Raw genomic sequence first — 26,118 nt, 5'->3', positions numbered from 1 at the left:
CGTATATTTTTTAGAATTTTAGTTTTGAATGCCTTCCAAGTATAACTGTTCCGTCGTAAAGAACCGTAGTCCTTCAGAAAGTTCGTATATCTTTTGTAAAGAATAGCAGCACGGAGATTTGCCTTTCGCACCATTTTATGACACGTTCGTGTTCAAACGTAAAGAATTGTATTCATTCGCAAAGAACCGTTGCACCATGATCCTCCGTCAAACCTTTATCTTATGACTAGCTCGCGACTATAAGGACCTTTTCGAAGATTAAGCAAAGTAGCTATTTGGTTACCATCCAAGATGTGTTCTAAACATTTTATGCAAGCTCACCCATTCTTTATACAATGATTCCAATTTTTCGATGCAATTCTTAAATACTTTCGTGGGAATTTTGACTTTCTGCCAAAACACTTGATCTTCCTGGATAACTGAGTGAGCACTACCGCGAACACTCAATTTCACATTGCGCAAATTGGGAAATAGCACTCTTAAAACTTGCCCGTTGGATGGCAATTTTGCACCTATAATTTGGGTTTCTGCGTGCCCGAGTAAAAATAATTTTTTCCTCGTACCTTCCATTTGAAATTTACTTTCACCACGCCTAAGACTCGGAACCAGAACGTACTGTACTCTTAACTGTTTGCTCGCGGACGCGTCGGTTCACGAATTTGTTCGAGTGCTTGGACTGAACTGAACGTGAACTTGACTTTCGAGGCTCCTCTATGGATCGAGAGGGCGGCTTTTTACCGATTGTCATAAGCAAGAAGATACCCTGATTGGTTTGTTGGATTTTGGATTTTCCAATTAGGACACCTTTAATTGTTCAAGTCTTCTACCGATGATTATAAGGGAGAGTTAGCCCGAGGGTAGAGTGGAGCGATACCTAACTCGAGTAATAATGAAGCGTCTCGGTACCTTGAAACCGTACTTACCAGGCGCAAATGTTTTTTAAGACCGTATTTTAATGGCCGAGGATAATCGTTAACGGGTACCAAGTTTAGGGTGCGTTGCAAGTTTACAAGATACACATCTAGGATGGTAACCAAATAGCTAGTTTGCTTAATCTTCGAAAAGGTCCTTATAGTCGCGAGCTAGTCATAAAATAAAGGTTTGACGGAGGATCACGGTGCAACGGTTCTTTGCGAATGAATACAATTCTTTACGTTTGAACACGAACGTGTCATAAAATGGTGCGAAAGGCAAATCTCCGTGCTGCTATTCTTTACAAAGGATATACGAACTTTCTGAAGGACTACGGTTCTTTACGACGGAACAGTTATACTTGGAAGGCATTCAAAACTAAAATTCTAAAAAATATACGAATTAACTATTTAAGAAACTGTAGTATTATCAGAAACACAATTATTATATATTTCAGATAAAATTTAAAACGTATCTTAAACACTTGGGTACTTTGGTTCATCTTTCTTCTACGAGATTATTTACGAACGCTTAAAATAAACTCTATTATATCTCTGTCAGTTATGTATATATGAAAAAACTCTTCAAACAAAAGTTGTAGTATATAAGGAGGTGAATATAGCATCAGAGAAAAAACATTTTTTTCAAGGTCATTTTTTCAAGTTTTCAAGGTCACGGATGTTTTTTCTATTAACAACTGATTATGCTATATATGGATTCTTACAGAGAAAAAAAAGACAAATTCAACGATATATTACAACGTATATTTATGTCAAGATTTAAAAAAAAAAATTTTAAAATTCGTTGAGCGCCGGTTTTCCATGATCCAATCGGCCCCAAATTTTTTCCAGATCATTTTCTCAACCGTTGTCACAATTCTGGGGGGACCCTTGGAAAAAATCCTTTGGTCGAAAAATAAGGTCCACCCTAGTGTACACTATTCAGATATAATACACTATATCGATTTAATATGGAGCAAACTATTTTAATTATGTATTTAAGTCAATAAAAATAGTCCCGTTTATATTGTGTTTGGACTTATTTTACTCGGAAGAATCTCGAGTGTTCATTGGCACTATAATTACAATACATAGATAAGACGACAATTACTGAAAATAAAATTTTTCAGTCACCGCATTGCAGACTTTCCTTACATTGTATGTATTCCGTTGTCCGTAGACCGTCATTTATTTCAAAATATCGTGTTGGTTCTTAAGAAAACTGATGCCAGAGTTCAGTTTCGGCTTTGTGTTTGTTGAAATCAGTCGTGTCAAGCATTTCAAATCTGCATTGCTACGTATAAAACTTCATAAAAAACATTTATAGTTATTTATAGTATTTTAGTTGTTGTGTATATGATATATGTATTTTAGTAGTGTATTATATCTGAATAGTGTACACATATATATTAGCATTGTAAATAGTGTAATAGTGTAGTGTGTGAATAAATTATTATTTTGTTACAAAAGGTATTTTTTGTATTAAATATACTATAAACGAGAGACTAACATTAAAAAATACATAAAATAATTTATACAGAATAAATATACTAATATATAATAAATAACAATAATATAACATTTAATAAAATATTACATTTAAGTAAGCTGACATAATTGCGCGCTTATAGCCACGCGCCGTTTCACCGCAGCGCGCCGCGCCGTATCCCGACGAACGACCGCGCTAGTGGAATGCTCAACGCATGTCGGGCGAAGATATTTTGCTTTCTGGTTCGGTAAAAACGTCGACCATGCAAACTTCACAGGGGGGTTTCTCAAGATAAAAGTCTGCTCTTTCGCGTGGTATAGTTCAATTTTTCGCTGGACCCTTATTTTTTGAGATAAATTCGAAAATATCCGCAAAAATTGGTGCAAAAGTGGTGCATCTCCGTCTTTAATCATTGTTTAAACATGTTTAAACAATCATAATGTATTAATATTGGATATCACTGTATTCGGGAAAGTCTACAGAATCTTTTGCTGCAAACAACAATTCAATATCTTTTATAATAACATCGCAATATTTGTTTAAAGTTGAAAAATATGTTTTTTTTTCAAAGCCATGATTTTCAAAAACTGGACGTATAGGGAAAAAATTAAAACCAGATTCAGAATCAGCGCAAAAAACTCTATAAGAAGGACCCAACAGTATATTGAAATCACAAAAAAAGTTGAAATTTGTTGGACAGTGTTATGAACAAATTTACACACCTGTGTCAGGATTTGATACAATAAAATTGCTAACGGCACTCGCAGTAAAGAACGGTTGGCAACTAGAACAATATGACATAAAGAGTGCATATCTTCACAGTGATCTCAAGGAAAAAATATACATGAAACAACCCAAAGGATTCGAGAAAGAGGATAGCGGAAAGCTATACTGCAAGCTGAAGAAGTCGATATACGGACTGAAACAAAGTGGAAGATGTTGGAATGAACATCTCGACAAGAAATTAAAGGAAGCAGGATTCAAAAGAAACGTGGTGGATCCTTGCATATATGAATTAAAACACAAGTGGGGACTAGCAATACTAGCTGTTTACGTCGACGACATACTGGCGGCCACAGAAAACACAAGAATGAGCAAACATGTTAAAGGAATCCTAGAGTCACATTTCGAGACAAAGTACTTGGGATCTATCTCTAATCTATTGGGAGTGAAATTCAACCGACTGGAGAACGGAGGAATGGCACTATCTCAAGTTGAATACATCGAATCATTAATAAGACGTTTTGGAATTCAAGACGCAAGAGAAGCGAATACGCTGATGGAGGTGAGGCCAGATTATCTGAATGAAATGGAGGAACCACAACCCAGGAAAGAGTTACCATTCAGAGAGCTAATCGGAGGACTATTGTATATATCACAGAGGACAAGACCAGACATTTCTTTTGCTGTAGGAAAACTAGCGCAGCATTGTTCTGATTTTAATGAACAACACTGGAACGCAGCCAAAAGGGTCCTCAGATATTTAAAGGGCACGAAGAACAGAGCGATAACTTACTCGCGCTTAAACGCACCGCTGGTGGCATATTCCGATGCTGATTGGGCAAGTGATGCAAAATCCAGAAAGAGTACGACTGGATATGTCATTACCATTGGCGGAACACCAGTAGTATGAAAAAGTACCAAGCAGACTGTGATAGCATTGAGTACCATGGAAGCTGAATACGTGGCAATGGCTGAATGTGCAAGAGAGGTAACATGGATTAAGCAATTTTTAATATCTTTGAGTTCGCAGGATAAGAATCAACCCATTACGTTGTGGAGTGACAGCCAGGCAGCTATCGCACATGCTGAAAATTACATAGACAAGTCAAGGACGAAACATATTTCAATAAAGTATCACTTTATTCGAGAGAAAGTGATGGACAGGACAATTGAGTTGCAATATGTAAGCACGACAAGAAATATTGCGGACCTGTTAACAAAGGCTTTGGGTCCGAAAGCGCATGATGCACATCGAGACGCAATACTGAGAAAACCCAACGGCTTGAGTAATGCGGAATGATTCTACTGGGAAGATCATTCCGAAGGGGGGTTTTGTAGGGTTTTATACCTCTACATATTGTATATGGAACAGAGTGCGCGCCATCTATTGTGGGTCTTTTGGTACGCACGCGTAGAGCGCACTGTAGTCTCTGTTCGAACGTCGCATTGCTTGGAACGTTTATAATGTATCATTCAAATTATTCCTAATATATATATACTTATTGTTATATTCAACCCTGTGCACATTTATTTAAAGAACCAACAACATACATACAAGCTTCTCGTCGGCAGAACGAATCGCGGAAATACGACGAGAACACGTGGCGGCGTCGCACCGTGGGACGACTCGAGGTTCGGTTGAAACTGCAACGACGCGCGGATTCTCACTAAATTAATTGATGTCTAGTTTCACGCTAAACTCCGTCACCGCGTGCGTCGAGGCCAAGACCACGCGCGGATCCACTCATCCGACCTCTCTTGAAACTAGCATCCGCCAAATATTTCTTCGCGCGTTCGCTGACCGACGGGTTCGCCCCGTTCACGAATTGAATCTCGTTCTTCGCGAATACCGGCAGCTTCGAAGCCGCGTCGGTGTTTCGGCGACGCGATCGCGGACACGACACACTACCGAGCCAACGCGAGAAAGATCACTTCACGAAATTAGATCTGACAAAAACTTACCCAGGGCAACGATGGATGTTCGCACCTTCTCGTCCCTCAATCCGGCAGCTCGCTTTACAGTAACACAAAGTACTTCGGTTATTACGCAACAATTAAGATCTCGAATACGCGACTGTCTTTAATCAGAGTCAACGAAGAAGTGATCCTTCGCTGTGTGTCTCGGGAACGCGGAAGAGGAGCGTCCCCCTCTTGCCGCTCTTATCCCCCCGCACGCAGTTCGACCTATCGCGGATAGATTTTCGGACAGGGCCTAGCCCTGCGTGACGGTCCCTGGCGCTCGGCGATTCGGTGGTTCTCCGGCAGCGGCGCGTGTGGATTAGCTGCTTCCCGCAGAGGTGATCGACGTGAGCCAATCCGGTAGCGATCCGGTTTCTCTCCGTATGAGGCGACGGCGAGACAGCTGAGATTCCTGGCTTGGCCGCTCCCGTCCTCGTCGGCGCCTCCAGGTTGTTTTTCCTGTGCCACGTCGATTCCTCGCTTCGCTCGGCGTTGGAGTTATCGCCGGCACCGATACTTTTCCGTTTCTCGGCGGGAGAGGTGTTTCGGGTCCCCCCTCGAGGCCCGACTACGGTCCTGCAGATACGCGTCGCGCAATTGGCGCGACGCTCAAAAATATTAGAACTCGCCCATGGGTCTCGTACGCATCCAGGGCGAGCGCTCGCCACGGCGCCTCTCGCGTATTAGGCTGCCAGAGGGTGACCCGGTCTTCCGATAACCGGCATCGGGTGACGTTGGCAAAACTGCCACGTCACAGAAGGTATACGTCACCACCAAAATACCGCACCGCACCACCATCCCTTACCACCAAACCATCCCTATAAAAGCCGTCGGGAACAGATCAGCATCACCTGAGTCTGCCAGCAGTCATCTAGGAACAACCACGTGCGATATTCCAGTGCTGTGAGTATTCTACCTGTAACTGTTGTCCACGTCTCCGCCGCCGACTTCGAGCCGTTCGTCGAACGCACCTCCTGGTTATCGGCATCCTGGTTCCGCTGGTACGAGCCGTGCTCTACCTCGAAACACCCGGTGCGTCACCGGACACTTTTGCTAGGCGCGACGCCTCCGAGAGCCGACGAACAAGAAGCGGTGCGTCACCCTTTGACTTCGTCGGAGAACCACCTGTCCTGTTATCCTGTCTCTCCGCTGGTGCGAGTTGTACTCCACCTCGAACATACCCGGTGAGTCACCGGTAAATTTCGTGACACGCGTCGTCCACGAAATCGGCCGAACTAGAAGTGGTGCGTCACCCTTCGACGTCGCCTAAGAACAGCCTAGAAAGTCACCCCCGTGAGGCGAGTCGCCCACGAGGCCAGTCGAGCAAGACAAGGTGCGTCACCTTGACCGAACTCCCTGAACGACTGTCCGGAGGTACTTCGATGACCCGTGCGTGACGGACATCGAAGGACCACGAAAACCCGGCCTAGGTAGGGAGATCACGACGAGAGTCGTGATCTAACTCTACTCCTGTCCATTCTGCATGCGTCCTACACCATTTACAGGTTCAGGTAGCACTCTCACGGTCACACGTTCTAAAATCACGGGCACCGTAGCATTAACATCGCGCACCGTATCCTAAGGCACCGTATCCTGAGGCACCGTATCTTACGCGTCTGAAAGGCAGCGAGCATAATTATACTTGCCCGCAACCGACTCGTCAGTTATTTCACCCGTACCGATTCCGTTCCTCGCGCCGTTCTCTCCCTTCGTCGTTTAGAACCCTGGATCGGCGAGCAGTTCAGCACCAAGGAGCACGGACGCGAGGAAACCGAACGACGACGAAACACACTCGTTACAAGCTTAGAAATACCTCTTGCAATACTGAAAAAAGCGTTTGTAAAAATTAGTTTAAAAGAACGGTATTTAATTTTTAAAGAGTCACATGGGGGGCTAAATTATTCAAACTTGTTACTTTTTAAACCAATGACCATAAAAGTTAGGTACCGGCCAAGTTTGAATAATTTAGCCCTCCATGTAATTCATTAAAAATTATATAGCGTTCTTTTAAACTAATTTTTACAAACGCTTTTTTCAGTATTGCAAGAGGTATTTCTAAGCTAACGAACTTGGCCGTATTTTGTTTGATCTCACAACTTTTTACGGCCATAAGAACTTGGCTCCTGTTTACAGAATGTTTTTGTTGGGATTCAATTATCTCGGAAACTAAGTCCGAGCGACGCGACGGGTAGATATACAGGGTGGGGCAATAACTATTAGCACCTCAGATATCTTCGAAACTATAAGTTTCACAGAAATATTTGCTAAAATAAAATTGCACAGTACGAAGGGGGCCATCCGGTGGCGATAATAGTTTTTTTGCAGGTGGAGGTACTTCGGACATTTGAAGATCACCTTAATTTTTTTTAAATGGAATAAGGTATTTTTTAATACATCAATCGGTGCAGCTGAACATTCATTATAAAGAAGTACTAACCTATGTATGTCGAAAAGTTATTAGTTCAGGAGATATTTCCATTTAAACAACTCTAAAACACCACTACTGTCGTACTAAGACGTTAGCGTGTACTTGCTTGTGTAACGTCTTACAATTAGTACTACAGTAATGGTGTTTTAGAGTTACTTAAATTGTAATATCTCCTGAACTACTAACTTTTCGACATACATAGGTTAGTACTTCTTTATAATGAATGTTCAGCTGCACCGATTGATGTATTAAAAAATACCTTATTCCATTAAAAAAAAATTAAGGTGATCTTCAAATGTCCGAAGTACCTCCACCTGCAAAAAAACTATTATCGCCACCGGATGGCCCCCTTCGTACTGTGCAATTTTATTTTAGCAAATATTTCTGTGAAACTTATAGTTTCGAAGATATCTGAGGTGCTAATAGTTATTGCCCCACCCTGTATATCTACCCGTCGCGTCGCTCGGACTTAGTTTCCGAGATAATTGAATCCCAACAAAAACATTCTGTAAACAGGAGCCAAGTTCTTATGGCCGTAAAAAGTTGTGAGATCAAACAAAATACGGCCAAGTTCGTTAGCTTAGAAATACCTCTTGCAATACTGAAAAAAGCGTTTGTAAAAATTAGTTTAAAAGAACGCTATATAATTTTTAATGAATTACATGGAGGGCTAAATTATTCAAACTTGGCCGGTACCTAACTTTTATGGTCATTGGTTTAAAAAGTAACAAGTTTGAATAATTTAGCCCCCCATGTGACTCTTTAAAAATTAAATACCGTTCTTTTAAACTAATTTTTACAAACGCTTTTTTCAGTATTGCAAGAGGTATTTCTAAGCTAACGAACTTGGCCGTATTTTGTTTGATCTCACAACTTTTTACGGCCATAAGAACTTGGCTCCTGTTTACAGAATGTTTTTGTTGGGATTTCATCACTTTTTGTTGAAATTTCATCAATTATCAAGTTTATGGTTAAGCCTTTCGAAAATTTCGTTATTTTTGCGGTAGGACGCACCGTTTCCGAGATACAGCCATTTTTTAATTTTTATTTATTTTTTTTTCGAAAAATCAAAAGACCACATACGTCATGTGGTTGGGCATACCCTATATGCCTCGCGTATGTTCTTTTGAAAATTTCGTTATTTTTGCGATAGGACGCACCGTTCCCGAGATACAGCCATTTTTTAATTTTCTTTTTTTTTCGAGAAATCAAAAGACCACATACGTCATGTGGTTGGGCATACCCCTATATGCCCCGCGTAAGGTCTGTCGAAAATTTCGTTATTTTTGCGATAGGACGCACCGTTCCCGAGATACAGCCATTTTCTATATGTTCTATCCTACGTACCTATTTCGTAATGTTTTTTTTTCAATACCACCCCTTTAAGGTGTAAAATTTCAAACTTTGACAATAATTCCTTTGAGGGTTTGTTATGGTAGACCTGTGTGCCAAATTTCAAGCTTGTAGGTCAATGGGAAGTACCCAAAAGGTTTTGATGATCTGTCAGTCAGTCAGTCAGTCAGTGACAAATTTAACGATTTTTGAGGTCCTATATCTCGGAACATACTAATGTTGGAAGATTAATGTTTTATCAATATTGAGACATGATAGCATTTAACAACTGTAAAAAATTACATCTCTCCATCGGCCTCCAGTGCCGAGTTATAAGTCTCTAAAAAACGGCTAAGTTGTTTCGTGTAAAAGGAGGTAGTGCAAGAACTTGGCTGGTGAACTAGGTGGAACACCTAGATATAGTTCAGGAGATATTTCAATTTAAATAACTAAAATACCATTCCTGTCGCGCACTAAGACGTTACACAAGTAAGTAAACTCTAAGGTCTTACAATTAGTACGACAGTAATGGTATTTTAGAGTTATTTAAATTGAAATATCTCCTGAACTATTAACTTTTCGACATACATAGGTTAGTACTTTTTCATAACGAATGTCCAGCTGCATCGATTGATGTATTAAAAAATACCTCATTCCATTTAAAACTAGAGGGGTGTTGTTGCTCGCTCGCTTCGCGAGCTTCGCAAGTAGGGTTATCGTAGCTCGCTCGCTTTGCGAGCTCGCGAGAGGGTTAGTGGTATGGATGTTATTTGGTGTGTGACTCTCTAAGAGTCACACAAAGAACTTCCCGATTAGTTAGTTGTAGTATATTATTATCATTATTATAAGTGTACATTTTAAGAAGATTATACGGTTTTAGGGAAATTCAATAGTTTTCTACTTATCAAAATGTTTGCTATATGGCGTCGCATTAAACCAACATCGTAGGCTCGTTGCTCGCTTGGTTCCTTGTTATAGAATACTAATGTTGCAAAATAAATTGTCTTAATTAGTTTTTCGCAAACGATACAACTCATCATTATCCGGGTTTGCAGTATCGATCTTGGTTTTCTTCGATACTGTTAATTTAAATTGTCCCAAAATATATAAACCGCGCTCAATTTTGAAACTCTGCTCAGTGCTACATACAACATTTGTAAAGTTCGTTTTTCTGATGTTTTAAAATTCAAACATACTTTTCTCGTATGTTTGTCTCTGACTTTTATGAATTGTAATCGCTTCAGCAGGAACCACTGGAAATTGACGACTACGTGTGATTTGATATTTTTCCTCACTCTACATATTTACTTGATTCGATATTTTTATTATTGGTGTTAAATTTTGATCAATATTTGCATTTTTCATATAATCACGATAACGAGTTCTTACTTTCACTCCTACTCTGGCCAATTGAAAATCTAACCAAAATATAGACGGAATTTTAGTATTTTCTTGAAAAGTAATAAATTTTAATATTCCGCATGTGTGCTCCATTAACCAATCCGTTTTCAACATCAATGTTATTAATAATTATCATATAGTTTATATTAATTTTCAATTTAATCTCAGTTAATAATTCGTTTTGGACTGATTGTTTTTTTAAAGATTGTAATATAAATTTTTTTTTGTACTTTCATCGATATTCTTTGAAAATGTATTCTCGGGAGTAGTGATGTAACTCACTCTTGCATTGGTATTATTTTTGATTATTGTAAGCGGAAACATCATCATAAGGTACAAAAAAAAATAAAAAATTTTTTTTTTAATTTTTAAATAATTGAAAAAAAATTTTTTGTGTAATTACGTTTGTTTCTTCGATGGAAACTTTCCGTTCTTTCGTATAAATTGCATTGTTGAATGAACTTCTTTCTAAAAAAACTAAAAAAACTAAAAAACTACTTGATCAGAATGGATCAAACTCTAATCAGCTCTAAGTTACAGCGAGGCACATCGATTGCATCATTCATCATCCTGATCGCGTTGTTACTTTTTCTGAAAACGTTAACGGAAAATTTGATAACATACAAACGGACATACGCGGGCGCGCGCACACACACACACACACACGAACATTTTGCTGGAAATAGTCTAAAATGACTCCAATGAGACCATGAAACGTGAAGATCTGATAAAAAATCGATTTTCGATTTTCGGGGTCATTACAATAACTTCCCTATAAAATCAGGAAGTTAAAAATGAAGTTGACCTTCACATGTCCTTTACGTGTCCACCTGTAAAAAAAATAAATATACTACATGATGTACCTCTTCAGACCATGCAACTTCTGTATTCAAAACTTTTTCGTGCAACGTATACTTTGGAAGATATTATAGGTGTGCAAGTTGCGTGGACCACCCTGTATATTCGCGGAGCCATGGTGACTGTGCGAATTGCAGGATGCGATGAATCTTTGTAATACAAAGACCGTGGCGCGTGCATTGCTGCAGGTTATCCCAGTCAGCACAGCCTGCCACCTGATCCAGCCTGTAGAGCCCCTGACCTACAGATTACGGGCAACACAACGCTTGGAGCTGCTCGAGGCCCAGGCGCACAGTGCGTCGGCCAAGAGGGCAAAAATAAAAAAATCAATATTTTTAAAATGTATATCTGTATACATGAATCTATTTTAAAAATACCATTTATTCATAAACATTCGCCAGAAAAAAAACTGAACATCGATTGAAACAAAACATGTTCCTTCCGTCATAATCCGACACGTCAATTTTTCTTGTGTTATAAACTCAAGTAAGCGCAGAAAGGGAAAACATTATACATACAACGTATTGTAAAGCGAAAAATTGAATAATTTGCATTGGATCATTTAGTTCAGGGTGTGTACTAGTTATTTTGGCTCCCTAGCGGTTTTTATTACAATTATTTATGGTTTTTTCAATTATTCAAGGTTACAACAATACCAAACACACAAATATCATATACTCTTCCTTATACCCTATAACTTTTATTTGAAACATTTTTTTATATGACTTATAGTGTTTAAGATATGGAATTTTGTTCAAAAAACGGGCATTCCGACGCAATTTTATTCAGCATTCAATTAATTTTGTTACACCGCAGGGGATTGGTGAAGGGATAATATTAGGTTGGGGAAAAATAAATCCATTATTTTTACGTTATCTCAAGCGGAGAAATGATGGATTTCTTTTTCCCCAACCTAATATATAAATTACACAAAATTGGGAATTTAATATTGTTCTGTATTAAGGCATCAAGGTAACAATCTTTTCATAAACCTAAATCTACTATCTTATGATTACGACGTTGTTGCATCTGCTTCCCCAAACTTGTGGCCAGTAGAGCATGTTCTGGCATAAACAGTGTTTGGGATTGGCTGAGTGCGTCAGTCGCGTCGGCTCATTCATCTTTTCTCGACCAGCTATTGGCTGCCTTTCGAGTGACAGCGAGATCTAGGATCGATCAGCGGCTCGCGGAGTCATAGGCCAGCGCCGTCGATATCGATTACGTTCGATTATCGACCCGCGCTAGAGTGATTGGCGGATCGTCCGATCGATCCTCCAATCACGCGCTCGGCGGTTTTCGACTAACGGTCAGCTGATCGACCGAAAATCACTTCGTTTTCGGTGCTTCTAACGATAACACGTAGTCACGAACATCGCTCTCACTCGCACTCGAAAGACATCGCGTCTGCTTGACCGGTTTTTCTAGTGTACGTCTATTCGCGCTCTTTATCGCTTCGTAAAGAACTGTACGCTAAGAAACGGCTACCTCTAGTTTACAACAAAACTTTATTGTAAAAGTTCATCCACGTACTTCGGGGTGTATTTACATTTCATTTCGCACAAGTTCGTTTGGGAGTCGACGATCCCAGTTCGGGAAAAATAAAGTGACGTTTTCTGTGAAGTGGTTCGTTCTCCCCTTTCTTGTCCGAAACAAACAGGATACCTAAAAAATACAGTAAAAGCTCCTTCGTTGTCCAAAATCGTGGGCACGATCGTTGCCCAGTGCCTACCATGGATATAGGAATATAGGGATGGAGCGTGAGCTAGTATTATGGGCAAGGTGTCCTCTTTTCCGGAGGAGGCAGAGTAGATGTTTGCGCCCATTTGATGGGTGGTTTTTCTGCGCATACTCTCTACCGCTAAGTATGAACAATGTTTACAGATTGCTTACATATATCTGACAAATTGAAACTAGAAAAGTGATAGTTAACCCTTTGTCCTATAATTATAATTGTATGACACTCGTGATATGAATTATGTTCCAAATATTATAATGAACGTTGTTTGTTCAGGAATCAGAGCTGAACTTCGGAAGGTATCAGGGCGTCTCATCCAATCGCTACGCGATTATAGGACTGCCCTTGCATGAGACGCACCTGTTACCTCTCCCAAAAATCCGACCACAAAACGAGCCAATTAGCGCGCTGTATCATCGGCTCGCGACCGACTCCCGAATTGCGGAACGCGCATTCGATCTCTTCCATGTACAACCGTCATTGCGACAAGACCGCGACACACTCGATCTCGTTTTCTTTTGATTGTTAATACCCGTTAACATCGACCAAGTGCGACGAATTACCACAAGCGGGTTTCAACGTCTATTGTTACGCGTCGTGCTACCAGTCATTACGCGTAGAGCGAAAGTGCGTACCCAACCAGCACACATCGTCTCATAGATGTCTGTTTCATGTCGTCGTCCCGTCTGAACGTCTATGTCCCAAAGATACGTCTTTTAGTCGCCAAAAAGATATCTTTATGGAGACGTTCTTTTCACAGCAGAGGGTGAACGTCTTTTAGCTATCTCATTTCAGTCGTAAAAGCAACGTCTCCATAAAGGATATCTTTTTGGCGACTGAGAGACATTTTCCGGAGACGTTGTTTTTCCTACGCCGCCGGTAAAGGGTGGGGTGGAGTAGGGGGATACAGCTTCTAAGGAAGAACTTTTTTTCTGTACACTTTTTCGAAGAAAGAGCTCTGCATGCTAATCCGCAATAATACAGAGAGTATTTCAACGCAAAGAGCATTTGGAAAAAGTGTACAGAAAAAAAGTTCTTCCATAAAAACGTACACTTTTGTCGTTTACAAAGTTCCAAGAGCCAAATTGCAAAAAAGGGCTCTGTACGGGACCCCGCAATAATGCAGAGAATATTTCAACACAAAAAGCGTAAAAAAATATTGCTTCTTCGCGAAATGCGGCTTACCCGCGTGATCGAAAAAATCAAGCTGTTTCATATATTCTCTGTCAGTGTCTTTCCTGCGAGAAACATATCTGCTTCTCTGTCTTCGTAGTTCACCTCGAGTGGCGCTGTTGAAGTTACTATTTTTGGTCCGGCGCACCCAACAAAGGAGTCGACACTGGTCGACACGTCGACACCCCCTGGTCGGTTTAGAGAACTGTCTAATTGTATTAGTGTATTGGAATAGTGATAATTTATCCGACGAGTGTATATTTACAAAAGTAAGTACTTCCATTGCTGTTATTTGTTACCGTTAGTGTTTTAAGGGGGTAGACTGCTTTTTCCAGGATTGCAAGGGTGCGGGACTGCAATTGATTGCAATCCTGGAAACGAGTCTACCGCCCTAATGTGTAAATAAGTGTGAAGTCAAAAAATGAACAAAAATTGGTCATATTTCCATTCCTTCATTCTATTTGCTATTTTTCAAAATATATTCTCTAATTAATTATATTTACGTCGTAATTACATATATGCTTAAATTAGTCTCTAAATTTTACCATATGTTCGGGCGCGCGGTAATTCACGTTGTAATTCCCGGTACCGCCGATTACTACCCGCCAAATTAATTTTGGGTAATAAAGTTAATGTTCGGATATGTCCGTTCGTACTTATAGGATCGCGTTTCGTCCCAGATCTGCTAGCGGATTCATCAGTAAGGCATCTAGCAAATCCTGCCTTATACGCGTAGGATCTCGTCTGATGCGATCCTGATCTTCTTCGCCTTAGCTACTGGGAGACCAAGGAAGAATCTTTATTCGTTATGCCAAATGGAAGTGTCGCGGTGCGAGCTTCGAAAACGACTGACGAAAAAATTGTCTTCTAGCCGTCGAGCGTTTTCAAAGGTCCCTCTATGTATTCGAGAGGGCATCTCTGAGAGGCCCCTCTACAATGGTAGAGGGGGTATTGCGTGAAGAACCTTCTATGTGGTGAGAAGGTGTCGTTGTGAGGACTCTTCTATGTATGCGAGAAGAGTGTTCCTCGAATGGAACAGTTGAAGATCGCCGATTGCCTTTTGATGTGAAACGACCACGGATTGTTTTTGACAAAATAGCATCAACCAAATTAGAACACCATGGTCGCCCGGCGTTTCTTTCTAGAGGTTTCCAAGAAGGCCTGACTAGAAGGCGGAGTGGGGTGACACCCGACTCGGACAACACATACATTGTCTCTGTGATTTGAAACTATCTAAAAGGTAGCGTCTGTATGTGACGGAACACCATACTTTTCAATTCTTAGGATATATACACACAAATGGAGATGCCTACAAATACATGGACCATTGTCCAATTTTTGGCGGACGGAACGGTAGAAGCGGTGCCAAATAGTTGGCTGGAAGGTGACAAATGTTATGGGCCACCGGTACACAAATCAAAATTGAGCAACGCAATCCAACAATGTGAACTGCCTCAACCTTCGTGGGAGCACTTTTCTGTAAAGATCTTCAAAAACAGTACCTTTGGTAAGTTAAAGTATTTACACACCATACATGTACAATTAAAATAATAATTATATAATGCTTTTAGACGACTACACGAAGGCTAGAAGAAAAGCAAAGGAGGCCGAAGAGACCAGCGACTTGTTTAATAAATACACTTAAAATAGCTGACATTTACCTTTCATTTTCATTAAATTAACAGAATGTGATATGCTACATAACAATTTTTTATTTTAGGCAGCAGAAGTGCACAATACGGGGGGCACAACAGCTACAACTTCGCCAGGAAAGTCTAGGTATCATTATGACTGACGTGCTGGGCTGAAAGGGCAAAAAACCGTTTGCAAATTTATCGAACGGCCAGCCTTGTTATATGTATTAAACAATGCTCACAGCGCTCACGCGTGTTACTCGCTACAAGGTCCAACAGACAGTGGGGCGCAGATGTCGCACGCACGCTCGTACGCGAACCTTCAGTTCCGCTCGCGCGTTACCAACCTATAGGATTTCTATATCCCTACTCTTTCATTTCAATATCCAACACTTCCCCTTTGAAATAAAGAAAAATGTAACGCAATTAACTAAAGCTAGGTTTCAATTCCCAACCCTCTTACACATCTATCGTGTTTCGCTCGCGGTAACGCTTTAGTCAGTATGTCGGCTGTCATCATCCTCCTCCTCCAGAAACTTTACGTCTCGGCTAATTGTCACCTTGTTAGTTTCTGGGTCCAAGAGTCGATAACCTTTACATTCCTCTGAGTACCCCGCGAATCTGAATTCCTGGGCCTTAGCGTCTAGTTTTTTTCTTAACTCATCTGGCACATGAGCATACACCTTTGCACCGAACCTGTGGAAATATTTCATATCTGGCTTAGTACCGTCCCATCTCTTGATTGGAATATCATCCAGTGCTTTCGAATATATCCTATTTTGTAAATAATTAGCAGTGTTTACTGCTTCCGCCCAGTATTTGTTGAGTAGATCCGCATCCCTTAATAAGCATCGGCCCATTTCCATTAATGACCTGTTCTTCCTCTCTGCTACGCCATTTTGCTCGGGGCAGTACGCCACAGTATGCTGCATCTTTATTCCCTCTTCCTGAAATATCTTTTCCAGTCGATGATTTATATATTCTCGCCCTCTGTCTGATCGAAAACACTTAGGTTTCGTTCCATACTTAGTTTTCATTAACTCAATGAAATTTGCAATTTTGTCTGGCACTTCAGATTTATGTTGCAAAAAGTATACATAAGTATATTTACTAAAATCATCTATCAACGTTAGAAAATACCTTTTCTTGCTTGGCGTAATAGTCTGCATTGGCCCGCACACATCTGTATGGATTAGTTCCAATATTTTCTTCGCCCTTGTTGATGACCTTTTTGAAAAACTTTGCCTCTGCATCTTCCCCTTGATGCATACCTCACATGTGATCTTCATGCCACAATCCTTAATCTGCATATTATCTGCCAGGTTCTTGCCTGTCATCTCCTTTATTGCCTGTGGATCTCTGTGGCCTAATTTTCTATGCCACATATGTATACAATCTTTATTGTGTTTACACGTGGCGAGCAATGCCTGGTTAACTATCTTTAGTTTACCTATTGCACTTGTTGTCACTATAACCTTATTTCCCTTTTTTATATAGCACTCTTTATCACAGAAATTTACCTCTATTCCTTTTTGTGTTAATTTCCTTACTGACAGGAGACTTTCTCCCAGCTCAGGAACGTACAATACATCCTTGACTCGCACTGGAGATACTTGTCCATCTGCACCTTCGCACAACAATGTGCCTTGGCCGATACCTCTTACTTTTGCATATTGCTGGTTTGCCACGCGTACATCTGCCAATGGCCTTTTCTCCAGGACACTGAAGAAACTTTTATCATTTGTCATATGGCTCGTGGCACCAGAATCGACAAACCAGGCTCCCCTCATATTACCTTTGGTCATTCCTGTTCTGGTACTGAAACAAAAATCTGGTTCTACTCTACTTTTTGTCTCGCTGACCTGATTAGCCCTTTCTTTGTTTGTCTTCCATTTTTGATACTTGTAACAGTCCTTTTTTACGTGTCCCTGTTTACTGCAAAAATAACACGTCATTGTTTGTACCTTAGATTGAGCTGTAGCTAGCTTGTTGCCTCTTTGATGCTGCACTTTAAGGGCCATATTATCCTTCTCGCCAGGCTGCGAGTGTGAATTTCTTCGTCTAAAATCCTCATCGATCAGCTTTCCTTTAACCAATTCTAACGTTAATTCATTTTCAGACCTAGTTTCCAGAGCCGTAATCAGTGTTCCATATGAGTCCGGCAAGTTGCTTAACATCATCGCTATAACTAATTTATCCTTTATTTCTTCACCCAGGGCTGCTAGTTTATCCACAATGGATAACATAGTATTCAGATGCTCCTCCATGTTACCATTTTCCGTTAATTTTGTATTGCACAGTTTCTTTAATAGATAAACCTGATTAGATAATGTAGCTTTTTCATGATACCTTCTTAGGGATTCCCATGCTTCTTTTGCAGTTGTTGTGTCCTTAATGTGTCTTATTTGGTCGTCCTCTAATAATAATCCTATCGTGGCTCTTGCCTGCATATCCGCTTTTATCCATTTTTCATCCGCTGCTGCTGGTCTTTCTGCCTTCACCGTATGCCACAAATCTTCTTTTATTAATAAAAGTTCGACCTTACATTTCCATATCTGGTAGTTGCTACTGCTCAACTTAGCAATGGTTAATTTTGTGCACGACATTTTTTTTTTTCAATTTGCTTTATCTTTAACTTTATTTCTACTTTCGTGTCACCTTTACTTTACTTTAACTTTACTTTAACTTTACTTTAACTTTACTTTAACTTTACTTTAACTTTACTTTAACTTTACTTTAACTTTGGACCTTACTTTTACTTTAGCACGTGGCCTGGGCCCATAACCTATTAAACAATGCTCACAGCGCTCACGCGTGTTACTCGCTGCAAGGTCCAACAGACAGTGGGGCGCAGATGTCGCACGCACGCTCGCACGCGAACCTTCAGTTCCGCTCGCGCGTTACCAACCTATAGGATTTCTATATCCCTACTCTTTCATTTCAATATCCAACAATATGTAATTATCACCCTTATTTTAATATTATTATTATAATGATTATTCATGTGCAAATTAATAAACAAAGATATTCTTATTCAAAGTGCAACGGAGAAAGCCAAAGTGGACAGCAGCCGCAAGAAACATGAACAAAGCGAGTGACCAAGTTTTTTTAATTTCAATATATCTGTGGTTATCAGGAAGAACGCCGCATGTCACATATACTTTCACTTTCGGTCGCTAATACTTTGACATAGGAGGTTGGTTAAATTGCATTATTGTCTGAGCCTCCCAAACGTGTTTCCATGACTTTTTTTCTGGTAAATATGTACAGTAGCGGACAAAAGTGTAAGACCGCTCTAAAGAAGACGATAACTTTTTTAATATTGTACTATACGATTTGAACTTTTTTGGGAAGCTAGAGCAGTTAGTTTACTAAAGGACGCGAAAAGAAATTTTTTCAAAAATTGCAATTGGTCGGAATTGTTGAAAAAATACTAAAAGTTGATTTTTTATTTAAACATATCCTGAAAATTTCGTCAAAATCGGCCGACGTTGCAATGAGCTACAAACGTTTAAAGATGGTAAAAATGGCAGATTTTCGGCAATAAATCGTGAAAATCTGCAATTTCTACCATCTTTAAACGTTTGTAGCTCATTGCAACGTCGACCGATTTTGACGAAATTTTCAGGATATTGTGGTGTCCGGAAGTTGCAACTAAGCATTTGGCCAAGGCAACAACCTTCATATGATTGCCTCAGCGTATTGCTAAAGCGAGGCAATCGACCTGCCAATGCTTAGTCAGCAAGAGATACAACATAAAAACTCCGGACACCGCCCCACGCGGGCAGAATGAGTACGCGTGCAACTATGTCAATATACAGGGTGTCCCAAAATTCGTGAAAATCCCGAAAGGGGGTGGTTCCTGAGACCATTCTAAGAGACATTTTCCTTTGCACCAAAGTCAACTGCGGCTTTGTTTAGGAGTTATTAACGAAAAACACGGACCAATCAGAGCGCGCCCTGGCCCGGCGCGCCACGCCGCGCCGGCAAGCGAGTGTCGGTGGTACGCCGCGACATCGCAACGAACAAGAGTTTCTCGATAATGTGAACCCTCTCCGATTTTGATGAACTTTGGATATGTTGTCAAGACCATGATTCTGAACAACATTTCTCTTTAGACTTTTTGGCGATCGGCTTTAGTTTACGAGATAAGTAACTTGTAATTGTAAATCGATCGATGTACTATCTGAACTATCTCCTCTCCGTTCTCGTGCTACAGCGTGCATTTCGAATTTCGACACTCTAAATGCCCTTCCTAAATTCTTTAGAAAAATCTTGCGGAAAATCAGTAACGGTTGCTATTAGCTGTGTTTTTGATAGTGATATTTAAACTAATCACTAGACTGCGAATGTTTATGCAAAATGAATGTTGGCTGCCGCTATTACAAGGGACAGGAGCCAGACAGATATTTGATTCTTACTGTGATCATTTTAAGAATTTGAAAATAATACATTGGTGTTTTGAAATTATTTTAATCTCTCTACTGTCTTAAAGTGCACCTACTCATGTTTGCTACAAACGCATGAAATCCGCAGTCTAGTGATTGCATTACCTGATTGTTGTGATTTGTGCAGCAGTACAAGGGATATGGCAATTATTATTAGTGCATATCTATGTGTTGACAAGTGTGAACAGTGATTGTCAGTGTGGAAAAATTTCAAGGCATCTGTGTAAAATAAACATACGAATTATTTATCGATTCGAAAGTGAAAGTTAAATTCTGGATCGTCGACTTGACCGCGCATCCCGTAGGCCTTCTACCACCGGCTGTGTACCAGTTCGTCGACCTGGCCGAACGTCCCTTGGCTTTCGGTACTGCCGTGTACCTGAAGACATCTGTGCAGTTCGTCACCGAGTGACCCAGTGACACACATTTCGAAGCAGCAAATGGATTTACGGCTGAATACGTGAGTTTTTATTTCAATCAGTATCTGTTTCTTCTCTTTTTTTACGATTATCTCGTAAACTAAAGCCGATCGCCAAAAAATCTAAACAGAAATGTTGTTCAGAATCATGGTCTGGACAACGTATCCAAAGCTAATCGAAATCGGAGGATTCACATTATCGAGAAACTCTTGTTCGTTGCGATGTCACGGCGTACCACCGACACTCGCTTGCCGGCGCGGCGGGCCAGGACGCGCTCTGATTGGTCCGTGTTTTTCGTTAATAACTCCTAAACAAAGCCGCAGTTGACATTGGTGCAAAGGAAAATGTCTCTTAGAATGGTCTCAGGGACCACCCCCTTTCGGGATTTTCACGAATTTTGGGACACCCTGTATTAGTACTCTCTGTAATTGTGAAAATAAAGAAAAAGGTTCTCAGTAACCGGCTGCGGCACAACAATATGTTTAATTGACACAGATCTACACAAAACGTGTTTTTTAAATTTTCAATATAGGCCCACATAAAATAGTTAAAAAATCAACTTTTAGTATTTTTTCAACAATTCCGATCAATTGCAATTTTTGAAAAAATTTCTTTTCACATGCTTTAGTAAACTAATTGCTCTAGCTTCCCAAAAAAGTTCAAATCGTATAGTACAATATTAAAAAAGTTATCGTCTTCTTTAGAGCGGTCTTAAACTTTTGTCCGCTACTGTAAATCCTATACTCTAAAGTCTAAAGCTCAATGAATGCATAAACTCGAATTTTTGAAATTGTGACATGCGGCGTTTTTCCTTACAACCACAGACATTATCAGTAATATTTTATTTTCACTTATATATTTTATTTTAATTTTTATATTTTTTAATTTTAGTATACAGGGTGAGGCGCCAGAAACAGGCCCCCTGAATAACTCGGCTGCTATTGGTGTTAGAATGAAATGCATCTCAGATGGAACTTGCTTGGTTTCGAGGGGGCATTAATCAGATGTTAGTAGCTTTTTTGTAGATGGACGCGTAAAGGACATATGAAGGTTAACTTCTTTTTTTTAAATGGAATGAAGTATTTTATATTACATTAATCGATGCAGCTGGACATTCATTATAAAAAAGTACTAACCTATGTATATCGGAAAATTAGTAGTTCAGGGAATATTTCAATTTAAATAACTCTAAAATACCATTACTGTCGTGTACTAAGACGTTAGTGTTTACTTACTTATGTAACGTCTTAGTACGACAGTAATCCCAAGTAGCCACGTGTAGCCACGTACGTCCCTAAAAGGTACGCAGAATGGACGTAGGACGTTTGGACGTGTACTGGACCTGAAACGTACGTTTTAGGGACGTACGTGGCTGTCTCTCTACTTGGGATGGTATTTTAGTGTTATTTAAATTGAAATATCTCCTGAACTATTAACTTTTCGACATACATAAGTTAGTACTTTTTTATAACGAATGTCCAGCTGCATCATTGATGTATTAAAAAATACCTTATTTCATTTAAAAAAATGAAGTTGACCTCACATGTCCTTTACGCGTCCACCTGTAAAAAAAATAATACACTACATAATGTACCCCTTCAGACCATGCAACTTCTGCATACAAAACTTTTTCGTGCAACGCATACTTTGGAAGTTATTATAGGTGTGCAAGTTGCGTGGACCACCCTGTATACTGATTCTGATGTTTCAACTGTATATTTTATTTCAATTTTTATATTTTAATTTAAGTATATTAATTTTAATGTTTTAAGTGCGTGATATTTTATTCTGAATGTAGTATTTTATTTTACTTTTAATAATTAACTTCCCGATTTTATAGGGAAGTTATTGTAAGGACCCCGAAAATCGAAAATCGATTTTTTAGCAGATCTTCACGTTTCATGGTCATTGCAGTCATTTTAGACTATTTTCAGCAAAATGTTCGTGTGTGTGTGTGTGTGTGTGTGTGTGTGCGCGTGCGTATGGCCGTTTCTATGTAATCAAATTTTTCGTTAACGTTTTCAGAAAAAGTAACAACGCGATCAGGATGATGAATGATGCAATCGATGTGCCCCGCTGTAACTTAGAGCTGATTAGATTTTGGTCCATTTTGGTCAAGTAGTTTTTTAGTTTTTTTAGTTTTTTCGAAAGAAGTTCATTCAACAATGCAATTTATACGAGAGAACGGAAAGTTTCCACCAAAGAAACAAACGTAATTATATAAAAAAAATTTTTTTCGATTTTTTTTAAATTTAAAAAAAAATTTTTTTTTATTTTTTTTTGTACCTTACGATGATGTTTCCGCTTACAATAATCAAAAATAATACCAATGCAAGAGTGAGTTACATCACTACTCCCGAGAATACATTTTCAAAGAATATCGATGAAAGTACAAAAAAAAATTTATATTACAATCTTTAAAAAAACAATCAGTCCAAAACGAATTATTAACTGAGATTAAATTGAAAATTAATATAAACTATATGATAATTATTAATAACATTGATGTTGAAAACGGATTGGTTAATGGAGCACACATGCGGAATATTAAAATTTATTACTTTTCAAGAAAATACTAAAATTCCGTCTATATTTTGGTTAGATTTTCAATTGGCCAGAGTAGGAGTGAAAGTAAGAACTCGTTATCGTGATTATATGAAAAATGCACAAATATTGATCAAAATTTTACACCAATAATAAAAATATCGAATCAAGTAAATATGTAGAGTGAGGAAAAATATCAAATCACACGTAGTCAATTTCCAGTGGTTCCTGCTGAAGCGATTACGATTCATAAAATTCAGGGACAAACATACGAGAAAAGTATGTTTGAATTTTAAAACATCAGAAAAACGAACTTTACAAATGTTGTATGTAGCACTGAGCAGAGTTTCAAAATTGAGCAGTTTATATATTTTGGGATAATGTAAATTAACAGTATCGAACAAATCCAAGATCAATACTGCAAACCCGGATAATGAGAAGTTGTATCGTTTGCGAAAAACTAATTAAGACAATTTATTTTGCAACACTAGTATGCTATAACAAGGAACCAAGCGAGCAACGAGCATACGATGTTAGTTTAATGCGACGCCATATAGCAAACATTTTGATAAGTAGAAAACTATTGAATTTCCCTGAAAACGTATAATCTTCTTAAAACGTACACTTAATAATGATAATAATATACTGCAAATAACGAATCGGGAAGTTCTTTGTGTGGCTCGTGGAGAGTCACACACTAAATAAAAAAAAAAACATTAATAGCTATAGGTACTATTATCCATGCGTACCACTAACCCTTTCGCAAGAGCAGTCCTATCCGCGAGCTCGCGAAGCGAGCGAGCAAAAACAACCCTAATTGCGAGCGAGCAACAATAACCCTCTAGTTTAATTTGAATGATTTGTCTATCTGTGTGGTTGTAAGGAAAAGCGCCGCATGCCACAATTTCAAAAATCTCAGTTTATGCATTAATTGAGTTTGAGAGTATAGGATTTACGTATTTATATACCAGAAAAAAGTATATGTGACATGTGGCGTTCTGCCTGACAACTACAGATATAATATTATAATATATAATAGTATATAATATTAAAATATATACATTATAAAATATAGTACATATATTATTATAATAAACTATTTGTTCGTTTACTTCAAACTATTATCGTAAATTGATTTTTCCCTCCCACTCCCTTTTCGCATAAATAGGTCTCTCTAACAAGCTCAAGAGACATTTGAAAGTCGCCTAAAAGATGCCCGACAGAGTCGTGGAACATGTCTGAATTGGTCTGAATGATGCCTTAGTACGGCTGTGAAATATAAAAAATAAGTCTCTACAATGCCTGAAACACGACGAACAGTCATTCTGAAGACCACTTTAAGACAGGCAAAGGGTATAGCCGGATAAGGTAGTCAAAAATGCCCTTGAACCGAATTTTATCGACGATGTGCCATTCGATAGAGCACCAAGAAAAAACATACTGTGCAAAGGGCATAGCCGGATAAGATAGTCAAAAATGCCCTTGAGCCGAATTTTATCGACGATGTGCCATTCGATAGAGCACCAAGAAAAAACATACTGTGCAAAATTTCAACCCTGTATCTCGATCGGGAGGGTAGTTATGGGGTAAAAACGAAAAATCAGTTTTTGGCCTATTTTCCCTAGTTAATGACGCTTAAAAATTCTGAAAAAAATCTGACACATGTCAAAAACCCAAATACATACTTTGCAATTGGTTTCAGATTTTTAAAATGGAAATCCTGCTTGTAAAAAATCAAAAACCTCAAAAAAATCGAAAAAATGCAGATTTCACATGGAAGTTTTAGAGTGACAATATTTATATTTTTACAGTAGCAGTATATTGTTGTAAGTATTGTTCATGAATTTTTTCAGATTTTTCGGTTTGGTGCGCCGTTGTTAAAAAAAATAAAAACCGATTTTCTCGACGTTTTTTCCGCGAAGAACTAAGCTAACCTTAAAATTGTTACGTTCTATTTATTCTGTAAGTCTATCAGGCTCTGATAAACCTTGAGCATTCTACAGAAGTAATTAAAAAATGAAATCAACTTAATTAATATTTCTACAGTATAATCATTACATCTAGAAATATAAATCACGTTTCCAACAGCTCAAATGGCTCAGCGTGTTAGGCGTTCGACTGTTGATCTGCTTATACTAGGTTTGCTCCCGGCATAGGTATACATTTTTTTTACTTGATTAATTCTTTTTTTTTATGTCTAACTATATAATAATCAATGGTGTGTTTGTAGATTTCTTTTAGAAGCAATATCTACATATTCAAAAAATATTTCAAGGTGAAATTCGCAAAAAAATTATAATACATTGGTTGTGCGGATCTTAATTATCTCAGTTTCATTTTATCGTGTTTTCTGTAAAGCATATTTTATTTTATCGATGAATTGAAGGATTTATTTATGTTGAAAATTGGAGGAACTTCTGGCAGTACTCGACATTTTCAGCAGTAATTCCATTTATGTGTCTTCGAGTTTTAAATACTTTGTTATAGAGAAAAGAAAGAAATTCAAGTTGTAGAAATGGCTCTATTGTTGTTTACTTCTTTTGAGGCATTCAATTTGGAACCTCGTCTCTTATGCGGAACAGCAATTGTTGTGTATGTACCACTCAGGGTTGCTAATGAAATATTTCACAGTGAAAGCAGATGTTCCGATACTTGTCAAAGTAAACTAACGAATCTATAAAAGCATATTTAGAATGACAAACTTTTGATGTTTCATTAATTTTTACCTTTGTTTACCTTTATACGTTTACCTTTTCTTTTCTTTACTCGCCTTACGACTCTGTTAGACACAACTACTGTATTTGGTGTATTTTACCTTAAAATACTTTTTAAATATTTCAATATTGCTTTTAAAAGAATTCTACAAAAATATCCTTGACTAGTGTGAAGTTAGAAATAAAAAAGGAAGAGAATTGATGAAATAAAAAAAATAGACCTACGACGGGCGCGAACCTAGTATAGGCCGGTCCACAATCGAATGCCTAACGCACTGAGCCAACTTTTTTTTTTTTTTAAAGAGCGTTTATTGTGCCTGAATAAAATATGTAATTACAATAAGTACATG

The 26,118-nt window shown here is 38.8% G+C and overlaps 2 long non-coding RNA genes across 3 annotated transcripts in view; both read left to right on the top strand.

The window, feature by feature from the left end:
- LOC143211547 (uncharacterized) overlaps positions 1 to 26,118 on the top strand; it is a 315,481-nt gene that overhangs the window by 154,720 nt on the left and 134,643 nt on the right. The window lies entirely within an intron of this gene.
- Positions 8,280 to 16,194, top strand: LOC143211242 (uncharacterized). Of its 2 annotated transcripts, none has more exons than XR_013009421.1 (2): positions 8,280 to 15,516; positions 15,730 to 16,194. It is a non-coding gene; the product is annotated as an uncharacterized LOC143211242 (long non-coding RNA). The 2 variants fall into 2 exon arrangements; XR_013009420.1 differs by having other exon boundaries at positions 15,581 to 16,194.

Source organism: Lasioglossum baleicum, chromosome 8, assembly GCF_051020765.1.
Source record: "Lasioglossum baleicum chromosome 8, iyLasBale1, whole genome shotgun sequence".
NCBI classification, from domain to species: Eukaryota; Metazoa; Arthropoda; class Insecta; order Hymenoptera; family Halictidae; genus Lasioglossum; species Lasioglossum baleicum.
The sequence above is the reverse complement of the archived record's forward strand: the minus strand, read 5'-3'. Positions and strand labels throughout refer to the sequence as shown.